The following is a 19387-nucleotide window of genomic DNA, read 5'->3' on the forward strand; positions in this document are numbered from 1 at the left end:
AGCAGCTTGAATAAAGTCCAGTCATTTTTCATTTTGTGAGCAGGATCGGTGCCAGAAGGTGATGTTATGATTAACAGGTGCTCAGATCTTATGCAACAGATTTGGCTTCTTAGTTTTGTTTTGGCACTAAAGGCAACACACTGAAAAGAATCATTCAAGCACAAGTCCGATTATATGCAGACGAAGGATTAATTAATGTTTTTTTTTTTTTATTCTATGATTTTTTTATGCCAGGAATGCATACATTTAGATATGGATGTGTGACATGTGTGCACACACAGTAGCTTTTCTAGAGGATCAGGGTTGTAGCAAGGGGACAGGCAACCACACCCACACAACCAAAGCAACACTTGTTTTTCAACCTGTAAAGGAGCAGAAACACGCTGATACTACACAGGTAAACCATGTTTACCATGTTACCTGTCTTCCTTTAGCATGTTAGTATGTTAACGTCAGCTAATTAGCACTTAATTCTAAGAACAGCTGAGTCTGTAGCTTCGATGTACTAAGAGAGTTGGATACAGCGACACCACTCAGTCTTCCTGCTAGTTTTCCCCCGTGGCCAATCATAGTACTGCAACTGATAAAAACCAATGAAATCCATTTCCCAGACGCCTGTAAACCTGAACAGAACACCTGGAATTCCAAACCAGATCAATAATTACCAGCCACCAGCAACAGGGCTGGTATTGTTTTCACCTTGTGAGTCTATATGAGTCAAATGTACTGTAGCGGGAACTACTACAGAGACGGTTTTGAGTGCTGGCACTGGCATGATTTTGTGATAGCATCACAACTGTGCAAGATACACAATGGTGAAACTTTACAGGTGTGTAGTTGACATCAAAATTAAGGCCGAAACATTAACATGTTGACAGGCGTCACGGTTGGTGTGATCCTATTACAAGATGGTCTCTAGTTACTCTTCAGGTAACTAGGTAGGTTTTACGTTTTAGATACGAGCAATTTTTATGTTCAGAATATCATCCCAATGTGAAGTCCAGGCAAGAACGTGCAGACAGAGCCAGGGAGAAACACCAATGCACATGTGCAGCAGGCCACACAATATGAAAGTAAACTTGGAAGATAGAAACTTTTTGGTTTATGTGCTTGACAAGCAGTTTCATTCGGATGAGTGGACGCCATATTGGAGTTCAATATCTATTTCTCATAATGTATCCATGGTACAAAGTTATGAACCAGAGTATTGGACAAAAATTATGTGGTGATGTGGCTATATTAAAAGTTGAAGGATCACCAAAGTGATCACAATTCACCCTGACAGGAACATAAATGTCTGTACTAAAATTCAGAGCAATCCATCCAGGAGATGCTGAGGCATTTCACATAAACCACATCATGGTGGCAGTAAAGGAACATTCATCAGTTACCAAGGTTAGTGAGATGCATCCCTTGTGCAACATGGATATCTGCACAAAATTTCATGGCAATCCTTCTGGTAGCTGAAATATTTCAGCCTGGGCCAACATTGCCACACTGCAAACATGGCTCAATTAGCAATATTAATAAAAACAGCTTGCTTATTCATTCATAAGTTCTCTTTCCTTCTCCCCCCCTCCTCCTTTCCTGGGGCCCTTCCATTACCTTGCGCTCTCATTAAGCAGAGAGGACAATGTCTGAAGCCAAAAGCAAAGCTGTTACTGGAAACGGTTGGCAGTTTGGTCTAGTCTAGTCGGGACCACCAAGGTTTCTCCAACTAGCTACCAGGTCAAAAGGCTCATTCATTCAAAGAGTTTTTAAGCAATGAACTCACCAAGCCAGCCAGCCAGTCACTAACTCATAAACCCCATAAAGTCTGTCTATAATGGCCATAGAGTAATTTTATCACACATCTGAATACTTCAAAAAGCCATTAAGCTTATTATTTAGGAGCTTTATGATTCTGGATCTTTTCTATGACTGCTGGGACTCACAATCTAAACCAGCACCACACCCCTACCACACAAGAAAAACCCTTTCCCAGAAGTTTCCCAAACTTTGTCAGTACCTTAAAGTATGCACTCACAAGGACATCAGTATCTTTTAAAATGAACACTTACTGTCTGTAAAAACTCAAAAAAAGGAGAGCTTTTTAGTGATGACTTCACTTTTCATGTGAGCTGGAAGTAAAGCAGAGGGAGGGCCAGTAAAGTCAAGAGGGTGAAAGGTGAGGAAACAGGTGTGCTACAAAAACTATACCTCTTCACTCTTTCCTCACTCACTCACAGACACATGCACTAACAGCGGTCTGTGTGGACGGTTGGCATGCGAGCAGTAACACACAAACACGCACAGAACATATGCATGCATGCACACACCCACCACCGCACAGGCACACACAAATCACAGAATAAATTCCTGCAGCCTGACATCACGCTGCTGTCAGTATGATTGAGGGGAAGAGAAATGCAGATCAAAAGAGAGCAGAGAAAGGGAAGAGAGGGGAGGGAAAGATGTAGGAGCAGCAGTATATCCTTAGGAGGATCTGCTGGTAGTCTGCAGCTTAGTGTACACACGAAATCATCACTTACAGTTTAAGCATGGGCTTTCATGTATGAATCTGCAAACAGCTTTAAGGTGGGTTGAGAAGATTCTGTAACATTTCTCAACCTTTTCAAAATCCCATTGGATAAACTCAGACATGCACATTGTTGCTAAATACAAGGCTTGTTTTTTCATGGTTCCTGAAGAGTTCACACTTTGACAATCAAGGTTTACATTCAGCAGAGACAGAATGGTTTTGCATCTGTGGATAAATATCCCAAAACATGTTTGCAGCTAGCATCCTAGCATTAGCTTTAGCATGGTATGATAAGAGAACTGGTGGTTCTGCCATGTTTTTATAGTATTTTGTGACTGAAATTAAGAATTAGTACAACATTTTGGCTATTTGCTTTCTTGCTAAAAGTTACATGAGAAGATCAGTACCAGTGTTGTGTCTGCACTGTGAATATGAAGCTATTGACGGCAGCTGTTTAGCTTAGCTTGGCAGAAAGACTGAAACCAGGGGGAAATCTGTCAAGGCAAATAACAAATTTTAACCTGAGATATCAGAAGTCTGTTGCTGCTGTGGCCTTTTTAAATTCTGTGAATTATTTTACAGCTAAAGGAGCAGTCTTCCTCTCTGCATAACCCACACAATCTGTTTGTGGCCCAGGAAAAATGTATCATGTGGAGTGGGAGGGCTGGTTTCCATAGAGAGGAAGGTATGACAAATCAGATTTAAAATGCACATTTTCATCTCAGCATGTATTGTCTCGAAGCAACACTGTAGAGTCATGCATCATTATCAGAGGTAACTGTGTGCAGTAGTAGGTGAGCCAGAGGCTCATCCATGTAAAATCAGATTAGATGTCACTCATTTTTCACACCATTAAAATTCCTGGTCATGTGTGATGAATGTGAGGTCACAGCCATGTACTGGACTGTATCTCTTTCTAGTGCTGGATGATATTTGTCTCTCTGTTGCTGTCATTTCACTGGCAGTAAGGAGTTCAGATCGCGGTTCATTTTGCTGTAAGCTAATGTCCAGTCTTTTGCCTGTTATTTATTTGTACCGTCCTTTGTTGTAAATGTGCCACACATGCTTGCATATCACATTAGTTATTCATGAAATCAATTATTCATCCATTATTCTTTACACATTCCGGCTGAATAATGTCACACATCTCCATTTTCATCCACGCATATTGTTATTCACAAACAGAATTATGTGTAAGCATGTATGCGAGGCCATGCGCTGAGAGAGTGAAATAAAAGCAAGTGAAATTCAATGTCAGTGATGATTAAACTACAAACTTACAGAACCAGAGGAGGTCACAAAGCCCTGAAATCACCACTTTTCCTTTTGGCTCAGTGGGAGGTTCAAATTTATTTGGCAGGGCAGAGTGAAAACATCTTGAAATAAGCTTGATAAGAATATAAAAGAGAGTTTATTTAATACAGTTTTATAGTGCAGGAGTCTGCTGTTTTGCATTTAGCCATTACAGTTATGTACTGTTAATACAGTTATATACAGTTAAGACAATAACCTCTGTGTGCTGTAGCTGTAGTAGCCCTTTAATGTAACAATGCCTGGATGTCTTAATGGTAAGAAGACAGACATACTGTGTGTGAATGGTTTCAGTAATACCAATAAGTGGCAATAAATATGTGCCTCTGGAGAGCACAAGGACAGTTTAAGACGGATGCTTTGGAAAACGTGTGGGTCCTCTTGAGGATAGTTTTTTCCATTGTAAAATATAAATATAGTTCTAGTGTTTCTACTTGTGTTGCTCCACTTAAAGTACTTTTAAACAGCGTTAAATGCATCAGTAGAGCTAACAGCACCCAAAGAATGACTGTCAGAGAGCAGCACGCTGAGCCGGAGGGGTTTCCGTCATCAGGCCAAAAAAAACCAGTGAAATGTTTACAAACAGTGCGGGTGTTGCCGCAGCAACAGGTAGCAATCAGCATTCAGGCCTCGAGGTTGAATGAGGTGCCATAAAACCGTCGGAGATGTTTCCTGCAAGCATTAGCGCTGCTGGACTGTAAAGCAACAAGAGAAGTGGTTTGGGAATTCTTCTGCACTGAAGTCGTGCACAGCTCAAGGCACGGGACGTAATTCCTGTAAAACGTCTGAGGAAGAATGCTCGGAGACGATCAGGCACTTAAACAAAGATGTTTCAGCTCATGTGTAGGCACACTGTTACTTAAAGCTGTAGGATATATGACAGTGACTCGCCGTCACAGGGCTCTTAGCTGTTAAAATGCCAGTCTGGTGAAAAAGAACACTGCCACACATTTTTTTACATCAAGGCCTCCTCTCTGCTAGATGATGCAATCCCGGGAAATCTTTGGACCGGCCAGAAACTGTAACAGTGTCAGCTTTGCACATTTCCCCTGCAAGCATGTCTCAGAGACAGGGATCATATTCAGTAACAGTGTAGTTCCACTGAGCAATTCTAAATCTGATTATGTGGAATAAGCTCATCACTTTGGTAGGAACAATCTTCCAGTCAGAAATGGGGCAGTGATAATAAATCTCACTGTTGTCTTCTGGAGACAAAAAAACACTGAATTTACCTCTCTGTGTAAGCAGTTGCCCTGAAATACTGTACTGTTAATATCAAGGGAACATCTGTCTTTTAGTCCACACTTGACATCACTTCTTGTCGGACTAATGAAAATTTACTGCTTCACATTCAGCAGTGGAAGAGCATCTGGTTTTCAGCAGGGGGCGCCATGTTGCCATGAATGTTTGAATCTTCAAAACCCTTAAAACTACTGGAAACAAGATGTCTCTACTTGACTGAAATGTCCAGTCTTAGTGTAAAGTATGTGCCGTGTCTGTTTCAAGTTTCCACATCACACTTGTGTAAGTTTCTTTCTGGAGCATGATTGGCTTTAAAACATGTCGTAATGCCCCAAAATCCTGCTTATACATACACATCGTAAACTCAGATTTGAGGCACAGAGAAACTTTCCAAATAGAATTTGAAAACAAACTCACACACGCACAAACATCCAAGTGAAGTAACAAAAAAGCAATGTCATACGGAGCTGATGTTGATTAGTCAGACAGAAAATTAATTGACAACTATTCAAGCAGGAATGCAAAAAACAATCTCATTGTGGCTCTTAAATGATAATAAACTGAATCTATTTAGGTTTTGGACTGTGGGTCAGACAAAACAGGCAATTTGAAGACGTCATCTTGAGTTCTGAGATTGTTTTCTGACATTTTGTAGAATAACTGGCAGTTTAATTGAGAGCAGTTGCAGCCCTAATGTCTTACAAAACCCTCTTAGATAAGTTTGTGATTTTGAACTATATAGATTAAACTGACCTGACTTGACTTGTCTTGAGAGGGATGAACCTTTGTACAGTCTGACACTGTGAAAGACAGATAATGAAACATGGACAAGTTGCATGTAAAAACAAACCTAATCTCAGATGAACCTCAGAACAAGGTATTAAACCTTGGGAGTAAGAAACACTGACAGATTCTGAGCCAAAACAAACTAATGACTCCGTTCATGATCTCTGAGCTCATTCAGGTAACATGACATAAAGTTGCTGACAATGAAGGTGATCTGTCCTCTGGGAGAGGTGAAGACAGAGCATGGACAGGGGCTCATGCGTCCTCTGCCAGGTTTACATTTGAAGGAGTTTTCAGTCTGGGAGAAGGGCCAAGTCTGATGGTAAACCATGAAATGTGGCCAAGCATATGTGCATTTAGTCTTATTGAACTGAATGTGTAAATGCACACACACACTGTCTGGTTGTTTGTCTGCTTTCAAGCAGCAGTGTTGCCATGAGAATGTCTTTCTCATGATCTCATGGCTGGCTCCAAATGTTGCATTTTACAGTGTGTGTGTGCATGTGCATGGGCATGTGTGTGTAATATCCTTAACTGTGCAGGTCTTCACTGTGTATTACAGTTTTTTTTTTTTTTGGGGTCCTGCTTCGTGCCAAGGTCTTCACATTTAACAAGGTCAAACTTGTGAAAACAAAAACAGACAGCGGTACAGAAGTTCAGGGACCTCTCAACCATAACTGAGACCAAATGAGTTTTTAATGGGACCAGTCATGCTGTTTTGATTCAACCATCAGCGCAACAGAACATGACGCACATGAAGTGACCCTCTTTCTCTTGCTGTTGCTCTTTAGAGCCACAAAACTTGACTCTATGTTTAGCCTCGCGGACTCTCATGTCAACCTCAATACATGTTCTAAACACGCCCAATATATTTAATATCCTGTATTGGCTTTCATGTCTTGGCAGGTGCTCCATGCTCAGTGTCATCAGACTGTAACCTTGTCTGTTTTGGAGCAGGTGATTATGAGAAAGAGAAGCCTGAGGTCTGATGGGGTTTGAGTTGGCCAGTAGCTGCTAGGTGGTAATAATATCACCCCACTGGATGTCACTCTGAACAAACCAAAAGTGAAGGGTCATCCAGTTCAGTGGCAGGCTGGCTGGTGTGTTTCAGGTGGTGGCATGACTTTGCAAGGTGGGATCCTATACTTTAAAGGTGCTATATGTTAATGCTGTGTAGTCAGCGTTAGCATTAACAGCTGTTTACTTAGTTACCATCACAGGGTTTACAAGACAAGAGGTTAGAATATGCCCTCTTCCTCATCCTCCCATGTTGGACTGAGAGCAGACTGGACACTACAGTTAGCATGCTAATGTCAGTAGAAGAAAAGAAGTGATAGAGATAGAAGCAATATTGGCGTTGCTTTCCACAGCTGGAAACAGCTCTTAACAAGTAAAGAAATGATGTTTGATCCTGAACTCACTATGTCGCAATAGCAGAAACGTATATAAAGCATCATTAAAGCTGCACTAATCAACATTTTTATATTAACCGTGGGAAAAAATAACTATGTGTAATGTGAAAAGACTGTGGTTATAAACTGACTGAGAATTATCACTTGGCTTTAAAGTTTACCTACAGGGCTTTTTAGCACCTTCCAGCTCAGAACTGAATGTAGCTGTGCAGTCTGCAGATGAGAAAAAGTAGAAAATCTTGGTGGTTTTTTCCTATCCACAACTTTTGCCTTTAACATTGCAGCTGCTTTTTCTTTTACTTTCACTACTGGCAATTTATGAAATATGAATATCTTTTTAAAATATATATACCTAAACCTGTGACTTGGCAGATGAGGGACAAGAGGAACAGAGAAATAAATTGCACCTCCTACACAAGTGACAGAAAAAGCTCTGTGATCAGATAAAATGAAGCAATACATGAAACAAATTAGGGTCTTATTCACATTAGTGCTGTGCAAACGCAGCCAGAGCTGCTAAATTTGTTCTCTCTGAAGATGGATTGTTAGAGCATGCCACTGCTTTGGTGTTCAGTGATAGAAGTGATTTAATTTATGTTTGGACCAATTTCACATTTAAATTTCATCAGATCAATCCTTCTGAATTTTCCCTGGTTAGGCAACATTTTTAGAAGCATCCAGATCTCTTTCCCAATTTTAAAATATGATCCTGTATTCCTGCTCCCCCTCCACCCCCCTCTAAAGGGTCCTGTGTGCCCAGCATGACAGAGCAGCTCCAGACAGATCCGATGGTAGGAAGGTGTGAATAGCTGGAATGATCTGTCACCACAAGGGCCACCAGGGAAGAAGACAGATCACCTACAAGCCCCCCAACATCCTGACACTGTGATCCCCTGTGCTCAATCCCAGACATGCTGGATTTTGAGGTATTTTTGTACACAATTATGCACAATCATCTATTTTTGTGCTTTTACTAGTATCGCTCCTACAGTGTACAGTGCATTGTTGCAGCATGCTTGACTTAATCTTGTCAACACTGGACATAAACAAGACTGAAGACTGAGAGATTTAAAACATCTGACAGTTCATGGCATTGTTTTTTGTTAAAGCTGGCATATGTCTTAATTTTAGGTTTTGATAATAACCTTGCCTTGATTTAAAGAATTATTTAGAGGTTACAGGAGCCTTTGCTCTGTTCAGCCAGCAGAGGGCAGCACTTTTTTATTTTTGGGAGTGGCCTTATGGAGCTTATGGATACTGAATGATGTTGCACAGCTTCAGCAGCAGTGTCTAGGTGACATATTTATTTTGATACAAATTGTCTTCCTTTAGTCAGAACAGGCTGAATTGCAGATAGACCACGGTGTAGTACTAATGAACTAATAGAGAAGCACAAGGGTAGTGACAATATGATACAATACTGGTTGGAGGTGCTGCAGTAGGTTTGAGGGAGTACAGTACAAGAAGTACAAAACACAACTACATTCTGCTAAAGAAATAAATCAAACAACTTTCTCACATTTGACTTCCAAAGTAGGACACTAATTTGCAATTCACAAAATTAAAGACAAGCTCTGTGCTCTGTACTTGGGAACTTGGTTTTGCTGTAGTGTTGTTGTTTATGTTTTCTGTAGTAATTTGTATCAGCTCCAGGCATGTGGCGTGGGTGTGTTTTGCTCTTCCAGTCTGCCATAGTGTGGTTTACTGTATGTTAAATGGATCATTGTATTAGTGGCCTGCAGACAGCTTGTGTCGTCAGATACTGTTAAGGAACTGGCTGGGTATGTCGTGTTATAGCTATAGGGTCCTAGACATCACGTAAATGTTTCACCACATGTGTCTGTTCAGCTTTAACCTCTGGCCTCACCTGGACGCTCAGACAAGCAGTGACTTTAACAGTGACAATGAGATACCAGCAGCACCTTTTCATTCAGTTTTTAATTGTATTGTGTAGAAATTCAACCAAAGTTTCCAAGTGATTTGTAGGATAAAAGAGCACGCAGCTGAAAGAGCAGGAAGACAGATGGGCAAAGAAATAACTGAAAATAGGAAGAAAGAAATAAGAAAAAGGACACACACATAAAAAAGGGAGGCGCTCATTCATTCACCGGTGTGTTTCCAGTCTGTCCACCCATCTGTGTAGTGACAGAGGATTGACAGTAGAGGATTACAGGTCAGTTGGTCCACATGCTGTCACTTTGCCCCCGCTACACACACATACTGCCACTTACTAAAAAGATTAACTCTGTTAGAGAGGTGGCATTTCAAGTGTCAGTCAAGTTATCATTGATTCATGTACTGGCTGTAATTCTGTACGTAACACGAAAAACCTCATGTTAGCATTGTCATTGTGAACATGTAACCATGCTACATTTTAAAGCTGCTTCCTATACTGTTATAACACAATAAAATAAGAGTAGTTTTCTTTACACCACATTTTGTGGCTGAGCTTGACTTGAGATTATCATTATCAGCAACTGCAAGGACACTCAGAGGCATGAGAGAAAAACCCTCCCTCTTCTTCAGAAGCATGAAACATCAAAACACAAATGAAGCAGAAATATTACAATATTCCTCATTATCTCCTCAGCTAATGATGGTTACGTGCCCCCTCCTTTTTTGTCTGTAATCCAAACTGTCCAGCGGCTGACAAACCCCGAGCTAAAATTAGAGGTCATCCAATCCCCTGCACAGTAGAAATGAGGAGAAGGCAAAAGCTGAGACACTGCCTAGTGGTGTCGGACCACATCCTGCCGAGGAACTGTACTGTAGTCTGCTGCATTTATGCCTCAGCTGCCAAGGTTTCATTTATCAAGTGTTAAAGGTATTTTCCACCTATCAGCCTGAATCACTAAGCAGCGTAGGCTTGTAATTGAGATGCTGCATGTGTCCTGTGTGTCCTATATTCCAAAAACAAAGTGATTAAATAAACTTAAATGGCAAATTCACAGCTTTCACTTTAACAGCAGGAAGTGAGCACAGTGTTCAGAAGAAGCTTGAGTCAGCAAAGATGAGCTGAGTCTCTTCACCACCTGCAGCCACCAACACATTTATGTCTGAGGGAGTAGTCATGAGGTTTTTATGAACAGGTGTGTGTGGCTGCCACTTGAGTTATAGCGTGTTGCACATGTATGTGTATGCATTGTGTGATTTGTAGTCACAACTATTTGAATATCCCTGGATGACATTTTTGTGTTGTTAAAGATTCCTTAATATACTTTGAAGTGTCTTCCTCCAGCTCCACTCTCTGTGGATGCAACTTCCGTATTTAACTTATCAAAAAATACTAAACGTGATAATTAAATGTAGACTTTGCGCAGCTTCCTTTCATCTTTCTGTCCCTGTAGGCGTGCCTCTGACCTTGTTGCCTAGCTCTCTGATGAGTCACACCTTCAGCTATTTACAAGTCAAATGTTACAGCTGTAATTAGAGCATCGACTTTATGACAGCATGCTATTGAGTCCCATCGTCTCCAGGATAATGCAAGTCAGCAAATCAATTAGGTGGACCGTATCTGATTTACAAACTAACAGGTAGATGTGATTTGTTTATAATTAGCAGTTATTGGACGTTGTGCATCCAAAATGTCCTGAAGCGTCCTTTTGGCTTGGCACACTGTTATGGGAGATCAAGATCTCATTATCTAGCAGCATATGAATTTCTCTGGAGGTGGTGCGGTGATTTCCTGTAATACCTACGCTGGTCAGTGATTTTAATCCCCCACCCCACTAAGAATTATAGCTCCAATTTTCTGCTTCATCAGCTCAGCACACAGCGTGACAACTGAAGGTGTAAGGATTTTGATAACCTGATAGATCTCTTTTTAAAGGAAACAGTACTTGATGAATGTCCAATATTTCTTTTCTATTTTTAGGTCTGTTTTTGGTCTTCACTGAAATACAGGGAGAAATAACTGCTCTTTAGCTGCTACGTGCTCCACCATTGTTCACCAGCTAGCTACCTTTGCTGCTGGACAGGTACTGTTCAGTAGGATTTTCTCTCTGAAAACAGCTGAAACACTTTTAAAGACTATGACCTACAATCCAACCATAATATATATATATAATAGTCAGAGACAAATGGGAATAGTTTGTCCCAAAGTAACCTCATATGTGAAAACAGAGGATAAAAGCGCAGTTCTCTTCCATTTTCTCTTCTTAATATTCAGTTGTTGTTCCACTTCCAAGCAGCAAACCAGCGTGTCTCAGTGAGCTGAGTCATGTTTTTATTTTTCAAAAAATCTGTGTGCTTGACTACAAGCAGAGCTGCGATTCTGTTTTTTTGGCTGAGTATCGATGCATTGTCTTGTACCAAGTTACTGTATGAGTCATCACTGCGGGGTGTACACAAGGTGAAAAATTACTACATTTCTTTCAAGTCAGCTCCTTCAGGGTGAATGTAGTTTGGATAAGTTTTTTGAACAGTAGACAATAGTCAAGTTAGTCTTTGTATCCAGGTTATGTAACATATTGCGTATGAAGGCTGCTGCAAATCTCTGATTTACGTATGATGACAACAGCTAAAGAGAGGATCCAAGGTTGTTTTGAAATGAAAAGTTCCTTCACAACTTGGACTCCAAACTCTCAAGTACTATTGTGGCTTTGGCCCCCTGAACTGTGTATGAGTCATCTTGGCAGATGGGTGTAACGTACCCCCCTTCAACCTCATCGACACTATGTGCTGTCGAGCTCTGAGCCTCATCCCATACTGACACTGCAGCAGTCCTGCCAAACACAGTCCCCACTCTGTGCAAATCATGCCCATTTAAGACAGATCTGTCCAGTGTTGTCCAGGCTGAAGTGAGTAAATTAAGTGTCACAGGGTGTGACAGTGACATTTCTCACCACCTCTCACCTCTCAACATGCCTCACTTCTCTTAAATAAGACGGAGCAGGGAAAATGTTAGTGGGTCATCAGAAAATAGCCTGATAATTGACCCTGTCATTTAGCAAATGCAAAAGCCACGCAAAGTCACAGAGCCACGCTAAGCCCCTCTCATCTCAGCTGAGTCCATTCCTATAGCAACAGCAAACAGAGAGGGGAAACAATGGAGGCTTAAGCTTAAAGAGGAGTGTTCACAGCAGGGGCTCCTTGGTGCGTTTTATTTTTTTCCTGCGGTGCATATTTAGCAGCGTGCTGCCACCTGTGTCGCTTTATCCAATCATGTTACATATGCCAAGAATTTCACAACCAAAGCCGAGTCCCTGGTGGGAAAACAATGCAGAAATAGCTGTGGGATGTGAGCTGGTTCACGTTGAGGTTCATGTAGAGCTCTGTAAATATTACGTTTACATAATGTATATCCACAAAGAAAGCTAAGCTACGATGTACCTATGGAGAACGATATTTGTTGCTCAGGTGCAAATTTAGCAAACTTGTAGTTTTGGAAAGAGTCTGGTAAGAAAGTGATAATACTAGTTCTAATATTATTATGTTATTTTACTCCATTTACTTCATTACAACTTGATATTGTTTAAATGCTAAATCTTTACATATTCAAAATAACTTCACAGTATTACATGTTAATCTCTTTGACGCTCAGACTGACTGTGGACTTCATTACCCACTTGGCCATGACAGTTTCTGCTGCATCATGGAAAGCACAGGCCCCGTCAAACAGCTTGCAGTGGAACCTGAGTTCAGCAGACCCTCGCTGTATATTTAACATAGAACATAGGCACTAAATAAAGTAAAGGCGATGACACGCTGACAAATCTGAGCAATGTATGTGGCTAACAGTAAGAGCAGCAGGAAGTGAAAAGACAGACATGGATAAACATCTATTCTGGTGATAAATGTTTCTGATAGTTCTTGTTATGTTGTGCATCTTTACTGTAAGTAGCAATATCATCAGAGTATTTCCGAAATGTTCTCTCTTAAGTAATAGTGCAGTGTGGACTGTTTTCTTTCCTATTAAGTCTGAGTGTGATCTCTTTATTGTCACAGTGACTTGCACATAAAGGTGACTGTGAAGACCACAGCATATGATTCACTTCATTTTCAAGCCAGTCAGTAAGCCCTGGTTTCTCAGCCCTGTCTGTATGTAGTCAGTTATATCTGATAGACTCACAAATGTAGCTTATTTTTTCCTCAGTATTTCAAGTATTGGTAGTCGTAGATTGGCTTCCCCATATATTAAATAGCTGTTCTAACTTATAAGTATCCAGACCATGTTTGTCAGTTTCTAAGGCACTTCCTGTCATTCCAGCACTGGTTGCCACAGAAATGACTGACGCAGGCTTGCACATTCACTTGTAGCACATTTCCTGTTGAGGAAAAAAAAGGAAATTGTTGCTCATTCTCCATCCTCCTTTGTAGTTGTGATGCAGAGCAGTCTCAGGAGAGGAGTCACAAAGCCTTTTTTATTTGTTCTGCCGCTGATACTCTCTCACTGATTCTCCTCCTCTTGTTTTTCTTGTCACAGCAAGTGATGTGTTGCATGGGGAGTGAAAATAGTAAATGCAGACATACATAGTGTGAACCTCATTTCAAAAATATTACTCAGATATGACAAAAATTTATTTGAGTTGTATTACTGAGCAAGTTATTAGATTTTACTGAGTGTGTAATGGATAAAAGTAAACTTCAAAGCCAGTTCAAAGAAAAACTTGAGTGATATGGTTTTCTCCGTTTGGATTTCACCATGTTGCGTTTTCACACATAAAGTCAGAGCCTCCAGCTATCATCCCCTGCTGATAGTTTTTAATGCAGCACAGGCAGCCATCCATCACTAATGCTCTGTTGTGTGGTGATGCAGCACAAGCATTACTCACTCTTACACAGAGATGAGCAGCAACTGTGTCTGCTGCAGCAAATCATGCTGTAAGCGCTCGGTCCAGAGCAGACTTAAAGATATGGATGTGAATTATTTATGCACCTGAAGTCAAGCTGTTTCTGTAGCGATGCACCCGGGGAAAAGGCCCTGCTGAAGTAAGGTGTCAGCAATAAAATGCAACATAAAGATAATGGAACGGATATCCACAGTTTGTTTTATCAGATGATACGTTAAATAGTAACGTCCTGAGTAAACAGGTTAAGCCAGCACTGAATATTTTGAGTGCTACTAGCCTTATTCCTAATGCAGGCTTCTCCCTTTTTATAGTCATCTGTCCCTGAACCTCTTCTGTGTGTATGTCTTCACTTGCTCACATGGGAACAGCTTCTGCGAAAGCACCTTCCAGCTGATGTTTCAGTGCCCACCCTGCCGTACAAACTGATCTCTCCTGACTTATTTTGACTTCGCTTGACAGCAGAAGGCTGCAGGTCAGGCTGTGAGAGATAGAGAGAAGCTAATGTTGGACAACACTGGCGTTTCTCTCTCGGTATATATAGGGCTCTCTTCCCAGAGCTCTGAGCGATTGGTATTCAGTGAGAGAAACAGGACCCCCGTCACTGTTACTGCAGCCAAACGCCATGTGTCCCTCAGTCCACGCTCTTCTTGTACTGGGCGACCTCACCTCAGCCACTCATTGCTTCAGCACTGAATGAAAAACCTGCTAGGACCATGATTTTGCCACTTGTGCAATATGTGTACATGTTAATGTACCTGTTGAAGCAGTGTTTCCTACAGTCCAACAAACATTTTGCATGACCATGCATGTTCACATCTATGCTACTCAGCTGATTGACAGTTAGTGACCATAGGACGACAAGAAACCAAGCAATGTACCAAAAAAGGCAGCAAATAAGGCGACTGACTGGAACCAAACATGGACATAAAGATTGACACACATAATGCCCTTTGCTAAGATGGACAGACTCTTTTTAGGAATGACGTTTTGGCTTGATATCCTGACAACAGTGTGTACTCATCCCACAATTAATATATATATACTGACTATAATAAAATATAGTAGATGGTAATAGTATTTGTAAACAGATTCTGTAAGTGTATCTTTCTAAATCTCTGTCATGTACAGTTCAGTGGTGACTGTTAAATTTTGGACCAAAACTCAGCTTCATGTCCTTGAAAAGCTCCCTCTTTTTTCCAAATTAATTTTAGAGTCCAGCTACTTCCAATCATAAAATAGCATTAGCCCTAAATAATGTGATGATAGCTGAATGGAAATGAGACCATCCATTTTAAATGTACAAAATATCTCAAATTTGATGCAATTTATTACTCTGGTCGCAGCTCACATCAGCAGCTGATCTCATCCACTCAGGGAGAGACGGCTCAGGAATTCTGATTACCTCAAACTGAGCTGCATTACAGCCTGATCCAAAATGTAATGTGACACTTTATTGATTCATGTGGGGGAAACACGTCTTTCTTTTGGCAATACATCAGCATCTTCAGTGTCCTGCTCAAGGACACTTCAGCAGCAGGCCTTTAGTCGGTATGAGGAGCCGCCAGCGGCCACTACGTGTCAACCAGACGGAATGACAGTTACGACCCATGAACTTCTCACCAACCATCCTCCTCGTATAATGTGACTGGGTGCTGTGTCAAGATATGTTAGGAATATAAGAACAGTAAACTGTGGGAAAGTTCTGTTAATGCTCACTTGAAGCATCAGAAAACTTTTCCCCCAAAATTCAGTCCTGGTTTATAGCAAGATTTTTTCAGCGATTTACTTGAAACTGAGTTAAAATCCAGGAGGATGAAAAAAGATTTAAGGTCAAACTGCATGCGTGTTTGATCTGCTTTTTAAGGGCTAATCAAGAAGAGATTTGCCTTCATTCTTTCACACGCACACTCTCATCTGAGTGTGGAATACACCACTGATCTCCCCATTGATGAATCAAACACCTTCAATAAAGCCTCCAGGCCCAAGCCGTCTAATCCGACCTACAGCTGGTGAAGCTCAAGGTGCAAGGAGGTTTGCGTTAATGCGTGTCTTGTTTAATGATCTCTGCCCCACTACCCTCAAACTGTCAATCACGCTGAAAGAGAGCGAGTTTGCATATCAACAATTGCTGTGATGCAGTGGTTTTAGTTGTCAGACTCCTAGAAGTACAGCAGTGTCTAACAGTGATGCCTAGACAGACAAAAATTGGATTCATCAAGTGCAAAGAGAATATGAGGATCTTTGATGAAACAGCCACACCTTGCTTCAACTCCCATGACCCTACAGACACCATTCACCCTAAACTTGCTGATCAATCTGCTGGGCCGTTGCCTCCTTGTTGGCTTACGGCAGATTACCAGCACCAGAAGGCCGTGGCTCTCCGCCCCACTATCGTCCGTACTTAAACAGATTAACCTGTCACTTCCAGTCACATGCCAAATCCCAAGCCTTTTAAAGCTGCATCTGGAGCGTGCTGGGGTGTCCTTCTGTCAGCACCAAATATTTACTCGAAGGAGGGAGGTTTGTGGCAGTCTTGGAGGGATGTTTCAACACCTGTTGATTCATTTTAGATTTATTATGGGCCATTGAATGTCACAAAAAAGGTGAGGCCTGCTACCCAAAAATCCAAATATCTTATGCATAATCAAGAGGAAAACAGCATCTCTTTTACTGTGCTGGCCGCCACATACCAGCACATCATCGAACTATAGATGCCAGTGCAGGACATCCTGTCTGAGCATGTGATAATAGCTCAGGCATTTTTTTAAGCCAAAGTAGAAGATTATAATAACATCTGTGTCTGAGTTTCACGGTTAAACTCAGCTCAAGTGAAAATGCTTTATCGGCCTGACATTTGACTGTTGTCTCTCCCGCTCCTCTCAGTACGTTTCCAAACTGAGACATGAGTGCAGGCCTGGTAACTTGACCCCCGCGTGCTCCCCCCTCCTCCTCTCCCTCACCCCTCCTCCCTGCACTCAGATACTGTATGACACTGTTGCGGGTTCTCGTGGACACGCTGCCCTTTGGAAATTCCCCGGCTGCAACCAATGTGACCCATTGGGTAACGCCAGCGTCCACAGAAAGTATCACTGCACAGGAGCGGATGAATTATCACCCACAGCTTTGATGTGGTGGTCAAATTGACCACGGGGGTGCGTTACCACCTCCAGGACGATATCAGGTTTTGCCCTGATCAGCAAATTGCATTGTAAAGCATGAGTGATTTACTGCAAATAAAAGACAGTCAAATTTCTGTCATTGCCATCAAAATCAACCAGTTTAGATCTTTTGTCCCTTGGCCAAATAAATTCAATCCAATTAGAGCAAATTCAATCCAGTTAGATTAAATTAAGATCAGCAGACATTCCCTGTGACCCTGCAGAGCCTCGGGTAGTCTCTCTCCCCTGTCCTCTAATCTCTATATCTGTCTAATTAGCTACAATCTAGCAGAAAAGCTGCCACAGTGCAGATTAGGTCCCACTCTCTAAGTGCTCTGTAAATCCACTCAAGTTAGACATCTCTGTGCATCTCTGATTTAAGCTTTTGTACAGAACAATGAGCTGAACAATGAGAAAAATCTAATGAAATCCAGAAAACTTTTTAATTAAATGCATCTTTAATTAATAGCATGAATAGTATTTTAAACGTTTATGATGCCAGGCAAACAGCAATTAATTTTTTTAAAGAAATATTCCAAATATATTGCTTATGCCAGGGATTTCAGTATTATTTGATTTCTACATTTACCAGGAAGGTGAGAACCTCACTCAATCACACCGACAACCTTTTGCATTTGCATATCCGACTCCAAATGAAAGAGATGAATATCAACTGACACACACACACACAGCCCCTCCAAGCCAACCTCCAGTCTTACCTCTCGCAGCGAAGCCTTAGCCCTCTGTGCTGTTGTGCCTCTGCAGTGCCACTGGCTGTGCCTTCAGCCTGCCGGTTTGGATGAAGCGTTATCCTCAGTGTGATTTTTTTTTTTTTTTTTTCCCCTTCGCTCTGCTCTCCTTCCCGACGGTGAGCGTCCCCCTTTTCTCTCCGCCGTCGCGTCCCCAGCTGGCCTCTCGTACAATCCAGGTGGTCTGATAGGTGCTAGAGAAGGAAGAGGAGCGTCTCCTGACAGACTGAGGGAGCTGCTGCTGTGTGCATGTGTGAGTGTGTGTGTTTGATGATGTCTGTGGCTGGGGACTGTGAAGACAGACTGTGTGTGTGTGAGAGAGAAAGAGAGAGCACAGGGGGAGAGACAGGACCTGCCATGCAGATATCAGCCCTGTTGCAGTTAAATTTAAACCACCCTCCCTTCTGACACCTTGAGCCACGGCTGCCCTCCCTCTCCAGCACACACACTCACGCACACACACAGGGCTCTGACGGTACCATATGGCCCCTGACAGAAGACTGAGCCCTTGGGAGTCTGTGACTGTCCCAGAGGAGAGAGAGAGTAAGGGGTGTGAGGGTGACAGGGGCAATATTTGGAGAGGAATTTAGATTTTTTTTTTTTTTTTTTTTGATTGTTGGTGGGAAAATGTAGGTAAACATGGCATGTGATTGCCTAAGTGATGCATCATGATCATGCTCTAGGTCATTTTGGAAGAGTACATCTCAGGATTAGCTTTGTATCCCAACTCATGCATTATACAGCGGCAAAATCAGTGGTGTTCCCCTTTAACAAAGCCCCTCCAGGTGATTTTTTTTTTTACCTTGGGGTGCGGTGAGGTTGCACCAAAAATAGGTACCTGACACTTTAAGTGCCAACCCCTCTGCTGGTTAAAAAAACTGGGTTAGTCTGTGATGCAGTCTGAGGCAGGAGGGTCACAGACGGTTGAGTCACAACAGTCCCTCGGCAGACGTCAGAGCAGTAATAGAATTATGGGCATTGTTCGGCATTAGACGGTATGCAGGGCTAAAATAAACCGCTTTTAAATGAATTAGTTTTCTGTTCAGTCTTCCTAAAGAAGAAAAATATCAGAGCAAGGTAATCAACTAAAGATTGACCTGTGGATATGTGTGAATGTGTTTCTGCATTTGTGTGTGTGTGTTGGTGGGTGTGTGCGTGACCTGAATTGCGTCAAGACTCAGCCCGAGTCCTCCAGCTGTCAGTGGTTCCTCTCCTTGACACACCGCCATAAATTTCCCACCCAGCTCTCTTTTCTTTCACCTTTATTTACCCAGGTGTGTGTGTGAGTGTGTGTGTGGCACAAAACTCTATGTAGAGTGCTTTACAATTACTCTGTTACACACCATAAACTGCCGCCTTACCACTTCTAAGCTGATCAATCGGTGAGAGTTGTAACTTGTTCTACCCTGGATTTTCC

At 41.8% G+C, this 19387-nt stretch overlaps 1 protein-coding gene across 2 annotated transcripts in view; it reads right to left on the reverse strand.

The window, feature by feature from the left end:
• Positions 1–18450, reverse strand: part of filip1l (filamin A interacting protein 1-like) — a 65936-nt gene extending 47486 nt beyond the window's left edge. The window contains exons 1-2 of one of the 2 annotated variants that reach the window (XM_051066105.1): positions 17941–18450; positions 5828–5874 (exon numbers count right to left, since the gene is read on the reverse strand). The gene's annotated coding sequence lies outside the window, so the exon portion shown is untranslated. The remainder of the gene's footprint in view (positions 1–5827; positions 5875–17940) is intronic. The other variant, XM_018660989.2, reaches the window with a different exon arrangement.
• Between the last annotated feature and the right edge of the window lie 937 nt (positions 18451–19387).

This window comes from Lates calcarifer, linkage group LG7_2 (genome assembly GCF_001640805.2).
Source record: "Lates calcarifer isolate ASB-BC8 linkage group LG7_2, TLL_Latcal_v3, whole genome shotgun sequence".
In the NCBI taxonomy this organism is placed as follows: Eukaryota; Metazoa; Chordata; class Actinopteri; family Centropomidae; genus Lates; species Lates calcarifer.